At 36.2% G+C, this 12,285-nt stretch overlaps 1 protein-coding gene across 1 annotated transcript in view; it reads left to right on the top strand.

Moving 5' to 3' along the window:
• Positions 1-393: 393 nt before the first annotated feature.
• Positions 394-12,285, top strand: part of LOC115293682 (arylamine N-acetyltransferase 1) — a 22,833-nt gene continuing 10,941 nt past the window's right edge. Inside the window, exon 1 of the mRNA XM_029941391.1 lies at positions 394-462. The gene's annotated coding sequence lies outside the window, so the exon portion shown is untranslated. The remainder of the gene's footprint in view (positions 463-12,285) is intronic.

The raw sequence follows: 12,285 nt of genomic DNA, 5'->3' as shown, positions 1-12,285 counted from the left end.
AGAGAGATAGAAACTGAGGGGCCTCACAGACCTTGATGAAGAAAGGGTGTCATAACCTGAGAATTTAAAACATACATCTTCGGCTTCCTCTAGGTTAACAGATCTGCTTTTCCTGGACCCCAAAATCCTCACCTTCCACATTACACATAGGATATTGGCCTTGGGGTCTGTAAAGCAGAAACTGTGAAATACAACATAATACCTATCCATCACAGCTTGTAGCCTGTGCTTATCAGATAATACAGCTCTCCACTCTTTTTCAGTGAACAGACTTGAATCAGACATGCATAAACACAACATAAGGCCCCAGAACTACATTTCCCAGAGATCTCTGGGTGACTCTAACTTAACTCTGGGGGCGGAGCATTTTGGAAAGCCAGGGAGGACACTTCCTGTACAGGTTCTGGCAGTGGGAGGACTGCTGGCAGCCTGCTTCCTGGTTGCGAGTCCTAGTGGAGCTCGGTAAGTGACTTGTTTGTGCATTGAAATTGGGGCTTATTCCTATCCTAAATGTGGAGTCCAGAGGACTGGTTACTATACTTGCCTGAATTTCAGGTCCTAAGGTGGGTGAGGAAGTTTGGCTAACACATACTTTACATTCTTATGCTGTAACTGCTATACAGCATATAAGGCTCTTGATTCAAACTGTTTGGGTTATGGTCAAAGCCACACCACATCTTAGCTGTGAGGACTTAGGCAGGTCACTGCATCTCTAAAGGTCAGTTTGTTCATCAGTAAAATGGAGGTAGTAAGAGATTACTTTGAAAGGTGGTTGTGTGGATTAGAGAAATATGTTAAAAGACAGCTAATGTATATAATGAGTGTTTCAGGGAACTGGATTTCCCTCTTGGATAATTGAAGCAGTGATGTCCAACTCCTCTGTCCCCAACTGGCTGTGTCCCAAAGGGCCCAGTTATTCCTGCAGGCAGTGAGTTCATATTTCCTGCTCCTCCTACATTAGCTGACCAGAAATTCTATAATAATCTCAAATGCCCAGAGAGGCTGGGTTGCATTGTCTGCAATGTTTAAAGGAATTTCTGGGGGATGTTTCATCCTGTTGGAAAGAGGCTTAGTGGGAAGGGTGCCAGGAGCCATAACTGACAAGTATCAACTCCTTCACTGTTGGCAGACTGAAAACACCACTCCCTGAGCACAGATGTATAGAATTCCATAGGAGAGAAGAACCTGCTGAGGCAGAAAACCCCAGGAGGATGGGGTCCCATGGGCTCTCCACCCTGGACATTGCTCCCATGTTCTGGCATGATTTCCACAACAACAACATTCCCATTGACTCTTTTTTAAAAATTGCTCTTTCCCTTCCCCAGGGCTCTCATTTCAGTTTCTGAATCACAAAACAGCTGACCCCACCCTCTCTCAATCCAAAGGAAGTTAGTTGTCAACTATTTAGCTGCATCTTGCTCAGAAATCTATTTTGTTTTTTTCCTTTATAGGCTTAAAAAGTTCAGAGCCAACTTTAAAAATAAGCAGATTTTACATTCAAATCTGAATTTCTACTTCTCCCGAGGAGGCCAAAAACAAAACAAAACTCTCAGAACTTCCTGCTTCCTGGGGCTCATTCCAACTGTCTTTAGCTATACTAACTGTTTATTTTGGGTGGAGCTTTTCAGTGCACAGTTCAAGGATGGTCTGTGGACATAGCTTGCCTGGAAACTTCCCCTTTTCCATCTGGAACATTACTGGGCTGGCCACTTCCCTCTGGGAGTAGGCTGGGTTGTAGTGTCCTTGGGATGGGTCTCAGAGCCAAAATAAGACAGGATGGATAGGAAGAGAAAGGAAAGGAAGGGAAGGGGAGAGGAAAAGAAAACAAAAGCACATAGAAAAGTTATTCAGGAGCACTCCTTAAAATTCTTCTATTCAACTTGGCATTTTTATTCCTAGCTACATAGCCAAAAGACTTGAAAACAGATACTGAATCATGTACTTGAACACAAATGTTCATAGTTGTGCTATTCATTATAGCCAAAGGTAGACACAACCCAAATGCTCAAGGAATGAAGAAATAAACAAAAATGATATATTTATACTATGGAATAGTACTAATTAATAAGAAGGAATGAAGTGTTTTGTTTAAGCAACAAACTTATTTCTTAGAGTCTTGGAAGCTGCCCAAGTCCAGCTCCAGCAGGTCCAGGGCTCCCTGATGGATGGACAGTGTCAGTGAAAGAGATAGTGACAGAGCCTTGAGTTTCTTTTGGATCACCAGGCAGGCACTGACCTGAGAGTCAGCATTATTTATGGAAAAAATGTATGGTGTACAAAACAGAAGTGGCAATTACCTTAGACAATAATTTCTGATAACAAATTCTTTGGTATGTAAAACTTTCCCAAAACATAGTTTGGTAGAAGACTCATGCATAATCTTTACCAATAGAGATTGAAGTAGGTGTCTAGATGTTTATCATATGGGGAAGGAAGGGATCTTTAGCATTCAAATACAAGGCAAAGTTTTTAGCATAGCAAAGGCAAAACTTTTGTGAGCAGGGGTCAATAGCCTGTTTTTGAGGGGAAGAAAAACAGGTTTTCTCAGGAAATGTAACATTTGCTCCTATAATCACAAAAGGAGAAACTCCTATAACAAGCTTTTTTACAAGGTACAATTCACATATTTTTAGCATAAGGAGGCAAATCACTCCTGATAAGTGTCAGTCAGGTCCCTTGGGGGTCAATGCTCAAGCAGAAATCGAGTGGGGGTTGAGTGGATGTAGAGGCTGGTTGCCATTTGACAGTGGGAGGCCTTGCAAACCTTACTTCGGAGATGGCTCCCTGCAGGAAGCTGACTTCTGATTTGTACAGTTTATGTGTCTGTTGACATTCTACTTTCTCTGGCTGTAGGACTCTATTTCCTCAATCCAGGGGACTGATTTCTTGTTCTGTCTTCTAAGGCAAAATGAGGTAGGAAGGAAACAAAGTGTCTTGTGTCTCCTCTAATGGCACAAATCTCATTCATGAAGCTTCCAGCTTCAAAACCTAGTTATCTTCCAAGGCTCCCCCTATTTCTTAATGCTATCATATTGGAGGTTAGTTTTTCAATATATAAATTTTGGAGGAGTACAAACATTCAGCCCACAACAAAACTATTGTACTTTTTTTCTATGTAATAAGCCATTTTGTCCTGTCTACAACTTAGTAAAGTAATATTAAACTGCCATCTTTTCATTCTAATTTAGGGGAATAATCTGAGACATGGAATGACAAGGTTTTTTTTGAGGCTATGTAGCTAGTAGGGAAAAGAGTCAGAATTCTGCCACCTGACAGAATTTTCAACTTTGATTGCACTTTGAATTTATCTGCAGAATTTTAATTTTATTTTTTCTTTTTTACTGAAGTAATTGATGTACAATTTTATATTAGTTTCAGGTATACAACATAGTGATTTAGTATTTATATACATTGTAAAGTTATCACCAATAACTTCACTAGCTGTCACTGTAAAATCACTACATATTATTAACTATATTCTCTACATTGCATATTGTATTCCCATGTCTTATCCCCTTCTTCTGTTTAGCCCATCCTTCCACACCCCTCCTCTCTGAGAAACTGTCAGATTAGCTTTGTGTATGTGAGTCTGTTTCTGTCTTGTTTTGTTTGTTTTGTTCTATAGATTATACATATAAATGAAAGTATACAGTAGTTGTCTTTCTCTGTCTGACTTATTTCACTTAGCATAATACCCTGTAGATGTGTCCATGTTGTTATGTTATGCCCAAGTCGCAATATCCTCAATGACCAGAGACCACCAGGGAGACCGAGGCACACATGCAAAGGCAAAGGGCTTGATTACAAGCTCAGGCTCGGGCTAACAGCCTTCACCAGCGCAGTGGATCCGTGCTGAGAGCCCCGAACAAGGGCTGAGTAGGGTTTTTATGGAGTCTGGGAAGGGGGAGTGACAAGAAATTGTGACACAGGTACAGTGATTCAATCATTATTATCCAATATTATTGACAGCAGGTTTAACCATTCACATTGCCTAGAGTATTTGTTACTTTTGGCGGGATCCAATTACAACATTTAGAGTACCTTTAAAATCAACCAATTACAGGGCGAGCCTAGGGTCTTGTTCTGCGACTATCAGGTTAACTTTAACATTAGGTAACAGGGTTCTACCTAAAGTTTCCATCTGCAGGCCTCACCCTTAGGAATGTGGAGAGTGGTAGCTGGCCTTTCCAGATTGGGTGTTGCGAAGGTGGTCTCTCTTGCTCTAGGCAATGTGTAACTGCCTGTTAGTTTCGGGGAACTGAGACCTAGTCCTTCTAGATCAGAGGGGGAACTTAAAGCCTGTCATGGAGTCTGTTTGGTTTAGACTTGTGTCCTTACAGTTACAAATGGCAAGATTTTATTTTTTTATGGCTTAGTGATATTTCATTATATATATTTACCATATCTTCTTTTTTTAATTTTAATTTTAATTTTAATTTTAATTTTTTTATACAATTTATTTTTTTAACATATGCAATTATTTTCCATCATTTACAGTACAGTAGTTTCAATGATACTCCAAACAGAAAAGCAAAGTAAAAAATCAAAACCCCCACTTCTATTTCATGTAATTAGACTTATACAGAAATTAGGTTAGGTGCCAACTAGTTAATCACCTAATTTCACAGCTATCTGAAGTATATTTACCATATCTTCTTGATCCATTCCTCTATCAGTGGACACTTAGATCCCTTCTATATTTTGACTGTTTTAAGTCATCCTGCAATGAACTCAGGGGACATTTATCTTTTCGAATTAATGTTTCATTTTCTTAAGTTAAATACCCAGAAATAAAATTGCTGGATTGCACGGTAGTCCTATTATTAATATTTTGAAGAACCATCATACTGTCTTCCATAGTAAATGTACCAATTTACATTCCCACCAACAGCGCACAAGGATTCTCTATTCTCCACATTCTCACATTATATAGTTAATAATATGTAATGATTTTTGTATTTTCTCTTTAAGTATGCTCTTTGCCCAATGTGGGGCTTCAATTCATGACCCCAAGATCAAAAGCCATGTTTTCTGTGGACTGAATCAGTCAGGCACCTAAACACTTGCTATTTCTTGTCTTTTTTGAAACTAGCCATTCAACAGTGTGAGGTGATAGATATATCGTTGAGGTTTTGAGTTCTATTTCCCTGGTGATTCATGATTTTAAGCATCTTTTCATGTATCTTTTGCCCATCTGTATGTTTTCTTTGGAAACGTGTCTATTCAGGTACCCTGCCTATTTTTTTTATTTCAAGTCTTTATTTAAATTCTAGTTAGTTAACATGGCAAATTGGTTTTAAGAATTCATTGATCCACTACTTTACATATAAGTAGTGTTACATATACACCCAGTGCTCATCACAGCAAAGTGTTCTCCTTAAAAACCATCACTCATTTATCTCATCTCCCTCCCATCTCCTTCCATCAGTGCTCAGTTTGTTCTCTACAGATAATTTGCTTCCCTCTACCTCTTTTTCCCCCTCCCCTTATGTTCATCTGTTTTGTTTCTTAAACAAAGGCAGTTACACATTGCCTAGAGCAAGAGAGACCACCTACATAGGAGTGCAACCATATGGTATGTTCCTTTCTCTAACTACTTTTTCACTTAACATATCACACTCTAGCTCCATGTCATTGGAAATGGCAAGGTTTAATTCTTTTTGATGACTAAGAAATATTCCATTATATATATATATGTGTGTGTGTATGTATATATATATATATATATGTATATATGTGTGTGTATATATGTGTATATATGTGTGTGTGTGTGTGTGTGTATATATATATATATATATATATATATATATATATATATATATGCCACAACTTCTTTATCCATTCATAAGTCGATGAACTTTGGGGCTTTTTCCATAATTTGGCTGTTGTTGATAATGCTGCTGTAAACATTGGAGTGCATATGCTCCTTTGAGTCAGTTATTTTATATCTTTTGGGAAATACTTAGTAGTACAATTGCTTGACTATAAGGTAGTTCTATATTTTTAAAAACAATTTTAAATATTTATTTATTTTTGAGAGAGAGACAGAGTAAGAGTTGGGGTGGGGCAGAGAGAGAGGGAGACACAGATTCTGAAGCAGGTCAAGGATCTTAGCTATCAGCACAGGGATCAAACTCACAAACAGTGAGATCATGACCTGAGCCAAAGTTGGAAGCTTAACCAACTGAGCCACTTAGGTACCCCAAGGGTAGTAATATTTTTAAATTTTTTGAGGAAACGCCATACTGTTTTCCAGAGTGGCTGCACCAGTTTTCATTCCCACCTACGGTTAAGAGTGGTCCCCTTTCTCCAGAGGAAAGGGAAGCAAAAGCAAAAATCAACTATTGGGACTTCATCAAGATAAAAAGATAAAAAGCACAACAAAGGAAACAGTCAACAAAACTAAAAACCAACCAATGGAATGGGAGAAGATATTTGCAAATGACATATGGATAAAGGGATAGTATCCAAAATCTGTAAAGAATTTATCAAACTAAACACCCCCCAAAAACCAAATAATCCACTAAACAAATGGGAAGAAGAGGTGAATAGAATTTTTCCATGCAAGACTTACAGATGGCCAACAACATGAAAAATGCTCAACATCACTCATCATCGGGGAAATACAAATTAAAACCACAAAACTTGTCAGAATGGCTAAAATTAACAACATGGGGGAAAAACAGATATTGGTGAAGTCCTCTGTATTTTTAACTGGATTTGTTTGTTTTTCATATTGAGCTTGTGAGTTCATTTTATATTTTGTATTTTAGCCCCTTATCAGTTATATCTTTTGTAAATATCTTCTCCTACTCAGTAGGTTGTATTTTAATTGTTTTTGGTATTTTTCTTTACTGTTGAAAGCTTTTTAGTCTGATGTAGTCCCATTTATTTATTTTTGCTTTTGTGGCCCATGCCTGAAAAGACAGATCTAAAAAAACATTATCCAAGAGCTGACTGCATAGGTTTTCTTGTATTAGATTCATAGTTTGGGGTCTCACATTTAAGTTATTTTGAGTTTATTTTTGTATATGATGTAAAAAAGTGGTCTAGTATCTTCCTTTTCCATGTGGCTATTTTAAATATTATTGTTGGAAACATAAGAATGCATATATCTTTTCAATTAGTGTTTTTGTTTTCTTTGGGTAAATACCTAGTAGTGAAATTACTTACTAGACCACATGGTAATTCTATTTTAAATTTTTTGAGAAATCTCAAATCCTCACTATTTTTCACAGCTTGCATTCTGACCAATGGTGCATGAGGTTTCTCTTTCTCTACTTCCTTGGCAACACTTATTCTTTCTTGTGGTTTTGATTTTAGCCATTCTAACAGGTATGAGGTGAAATCCCATTGTTGTTTTGATCTTTATTTCCCTGATCCCTAGTGATATTGGGTGTTTTCATGTATCTGTTGGTGATCTTTATGTTTTCTTTGGAAAAATGTCTGTTCATATTCAGGTCCTCTGCCCATTTTCTAATTGGATTCTTTGTCCATTTGTGTTTGATAATGAGCTTCTGAGTTCTTTACATATTATGTATATTAACCTCTTATCAGTTGTTTATGTCCATGAGTTGACAGAATTGCCACAGATTTTATGTATATTAATTTTGTATCCTACAACTTTACTGAATTTATTTATTACTTCTAATAGTTTTTTAGTTGGAGTCTTTAGAGTTTTCTGTATAAAGTATCATGTTTCCTACAAATAATGATAATTTTACTTGTCATTTCCACTTTGATGTTTTATTTCTTCTCTGATATTGTAGCTAGAATTTCCAATACTAAGTTGAATAATAATGGCAATAGTGGACATTCATCTTATTCCTGATCTTAGAGGAAAAGCTTTCATCTTTTCACTGTAGATTATGATGTTGGCTATTGTTTTGCATATATAGCCTTTATTATATTGAGGTTTTTACTGTTGAGAGTTCTACCATAATTGATTTATTGAATTTTATGAAATGCTTTTTTTCTATGTCTATTAAGATGATCATGTTTTTCACCTTTCTTTTTGTTAATATGATGTATTACTGTTGTTCATTCATGAATGTTGAACAATTCTTGCATCTCTGGAGTGAATCTCATTGGTTCATGGTGTATGATTCTTTTAATATATTATTAAATTTGGTTTGCTAAATTTTTTGAGTGTTTTTGCATTTGTGTTCATCAGGAATACTGGCCTATAATTGTGTGTGTGTGTGTGTGTGTGTGTGTGGTGTCTTTCCCTGGTTTGGGTATGAGTGTAATATTGGCTTTCTTGAATTATTTTGGAAGCATTCCTCTTCATTATTTTGAAATATTTTCACTAAGATAGGAATTAACTCTTCTTTAAATGTTTAGTAGAATTTACCTTTTAAGATAGATAGGCTTTTGTTTGTTGGGAAGTTGTTTGTTTGGTTTATTTATTTGTTTTTGTTTTTTATTACTGATTCAATTTCATTAATAGTAACATCTATTCGGATCTTCTATTTCTTCCTCATTCTGTCTTAGAAGAGAGATTGTAGGAATTTTATCCATTTCTTCCTGATTGTCCCATTTGTTGGCATATAATTGTTGTAATTGTTCAGGTAGTCTATCATTATCCTTTGTATTTCTGAATTATCAGTTGTAACTTCTCTCCCATTTCTGATTTTACTTATTTGAGATGTCTAGCTAAAGGTTTGTCTTTTTTTTCCTTTTATCTTTTCAAAGAACCAACTCTTAGTTTCACAGACTTTTTAAAATTATTTGTTTTAGTCTCTATTTTCACTCTGATTTTTATTATTTCCTTCCTTCTACTAACTTTAGGCTTTGTTCTTTTTCTAGTTACTTCAGGTATGAAGTTTAATTGTTTGAGGTTTTTGTTTATTTGTTTCTTGAGATAGGCCCATATTGCTGTAAATTTCCCTGTTAGAACCATTTTTGCTGCATCCCAGAGGTTTTGAGCCATTGTGTTTCCATTTCCTTTTTTTTTTTTTAGTTTTATTTTGATTTCCTCTGATTTCTTTGTTTACCTATTGGTTGTTTAGTAGCATATTGTTTAGTCTCATGTATATGTGCTTTTCCCAATTTTCTCCTTGTAATTGATTTCTAGTTTCGATCTGTTGTGGTCTGAAAAGAAGGTTGATATGATTTTAGTCTTCTTAAAGTGATTGAATATTGTTTGTAGCCTAAAATGTAATCTATCTTTGAGAATGTTCCATGTGCACTTGAAAAAATATATATTCTGCTGTTTTTGGTGATGTGTGCTATCTATATATTTTTAAAATTTATTTAAATGCAAGTTAGTTAACACATAGTATAGTCTTGACTTCAGCAATAGAACCCAGTGATTCATTACTTATGTATAACACCCAGTGCTCATCCCAACAAGTGCCCTCCTTGATGCGCATCACCCATTTAGTTTATCTTCCCACCCACCTCTCTTCCAGTAACCCTGTTTGTTTTCTGCATTTAAAAGCCACTTATGGTTTGCCTCCCTCTCTTATTTTTCCTTCCCTTCCCCTATATTCATGTGTTTTGTTTCTTAAGTTCCACATGAGTGAAATCATATGATATTTCTTTCTCTCACTGACTTATATCATGTAGCATAATATGATCTAGTTCCTTATGTGTTGAGGCAAATGACAAGATTTCATTCTTTTTCATCACCAAGTAATATTCCTCTCTCTCTCTCTCTCTCTCTCTCTCTCTCTCTCTCTCTCTCAGAGAGAGATATTACATCTTATACATTTACATTAATCAGTCGATGGATATTTGGGCTCTTTCCATACTTTAGCTATTATTGATAGCATTGCTATAAACATTGGATTGCATGTACCCCTTTCAATCAGCATTTTTGTATCCTTTGGATAAATGCTTAGTAGTTCAATTGCTGGGTCACAGTGTAGATCTATTTTTAATTTTTTGAGGAACCTGCACAATGTTTTCCAGACTGAATGGGCCAGTTTACATTTCTACCAACAGTGCAAAAGAGTTCCCCTTTCTCTGCATCCTTGCCAACATCTGTTATTTCCTGAGTTGTTAATTTTAGTCATTCTGACAGGTGTGAGGTAGTATTTCATTGTGGTTTTGATTTGTATTCCCTGATGATGAGTGATGTTGAGCATTTTTAATGTGTTGTTGGCCATTTGTAAGTTTTTCATGGAAAAGTGTCTATTCATGTCTCTTCTCATTTGTTTAGTTGGTAATTTTTTTGGGAGGGTGTTTAGTTTGATAAATTCTTTACAGATTTTGGATACTTATCCTTTATCCTATATGTCATTTGCAAATATCTTCTCCCATTCCATTGGTTGTCTTTTAGTTTTGTTGATTGTTTCCTTTTCTGTGTAGTAGTTTTTATCCTGATGAAGTCTGAATAGTTCACTTTTGTGTTTTATTTCCCAGCTCCAGAGATATGTCTAGTAAGAAGTTGCTGAGGTTGAGGTCAAAGAGATTGCTGCTTGTTTTCTCCTGTAGGATTTTGATAGTTTCCTGTCTCACATTTAGATCTATCATCCATTTTGAGTTTATTTTTGTGTATGATGTAAGAAAGTGGTCCAGTTTCATTCTTCTGCATGTCACTGTCCAGTTTTCTCAGCACTATTTTGCTAAAGAAACTGTTGTTTTTCCATAGGATATTTTTTCCTACTTTGTCAAAGATTTGTTGGCCATACATTTGTGTGCCCATTTCTGGGTTCTCTATTCTGTTCCATTGATCCGTGTGCCTGCTTTTGTTCCAGTGCCATACTGTCTTGATGATTACAGCTTTGTAATACAGCTTGAAGTCTAGAATTGTGATGCCTCCAGTTTGGTTTTATTTTTCATCATTACTTTGGTATTTGGGGTCTTTATTGATTCCATAAAAATGTTAGTATTCTTTGTTCTAGCTCTGTGAAAAATGCTGGTGTTATTTTATTAGGGATTGCATTGAATGTGTAGATTGCTTTGGGTTGTATCAATATTTTAACAATATTTTTTCTTTGAATCCATGAACATGAATTTTTTTTTAGTCTTCTTCAATTTCTTTCATAAGTTTTCTATAGTTTTCAACATACAGATCTTTTACCTCCTTGGTTAGGTTTATTCCTAGGTATCTTATGGTTTTCGGTGCAATTGTAAATAGAATCAATTTCTTTTTTTTTTAATGTTTTTTTATTTATTATTGAGAGATAGAGACAGCACGAGCAAGGGAGGGCCAGAGAGAGAGAGAGGGAGACATAGAATCCGAAGCAGGCTCCAGGCTCTGAGCTAGCTGTCAGCACAGAGCCTGATGTGGGGCTTGAACCCACAAAGTGTGAGATCATGACCTGAGCCGAAGCCAGACGCTTAACCAACTGAGCCACCCAGGTGCCCCAGGATCAATTTCTTGATACTTCTTTCTGCTGCTTCATTATTGGTGTTGTAGGCTAGCTTATAGAATGTAATAAGTTAAACTCCTTATGGAATGTAATGGGTTAACTTCTTTTGGAATGTAATGGGTTAACTTCTTCTGGAAAGTAATGGGTTAGCTTACTGAATGTTTGTTGCAAACTGTTCCCATGCCTCTTTTTCTATGGTCTGATCAAGGCCACACTGATTGGTCATTTAGAAGAACAAAGAACAAACTTGATAGAGTCTCACCAGAACTGGTGATCAGCATGTAATAATGTAATTGACTATCCTGGAATCCTATGTATGTCTATATAATCTCAATGTAACTTTTGTTCAGGGCTGTTCTCTTCTCCTTAACACCAGGGAGATCAGGTTTGGCCTGGCCGTGATAAAACCATGCGGCCATGAATAAAATTATGTCTTGCTTCTATTCGCCATTGGTGGTCTTTTCATAATCACCCCCCAACATTGGTGTATAAAAATGCAACTGATTCTATACATTGATTTTATATCCTGTGACTTCGCTGAATTCATGTATCAGCTATAGAAGTTTTATGGTGAAGTCTTTCGAGTTTTCCATAGAGAGTATCATGTCATCTGCAAAGAATGAAAATTTGACTTCTTGTTTGCTGACTTGGATGTGTTTTATTTCTTTTTGTCATCAAATTGCAGAAGCTAGAACTGCCAGTACTATGTTGAACAATAGTAGTGAGAGTGGACATCCCTGTCATGTTCCTGATCTTTGGGGGAAATTTCTCAGTTTTTCCTCATTGCGGATGATATTAACTGTCGGCCTTTCATATATGGCTTTTATGATGTTCCTTCTATCCCAACTTTCTTGAGGATTTTCTTTTATTTTTAAAATAGTTTATTGTCAAATTGGTTTCCATATAATACCCAGTGCTCTTCCCCATAAGTGCCCTCCTCCGTCACCACCACCTCTTTCCCCCC

The sequence above is a fragment of the Suricata suricatta genome, chromosome 1 (genome assembly GCF_006229205.1).
Source record: "Suricata suricatta isolate VVHF042 chromosome 1, meerkat_22Aug2017_6uvM2_HiC, whole genome shotgun sequence".
In the NCBI taxonomy this organism is placed as follows: domain Eukaryota; kingdom Metazoa; phylum Chordata; class Mammalia; order Carnivora; family Herpestidae; genus Suricata; species Suricata suricatta.
The sequence above is the reverse complement of the archived record's forward strand: the minus strand, read 5'-3'. Positions and strand labels throughout refer to the sequence as shown.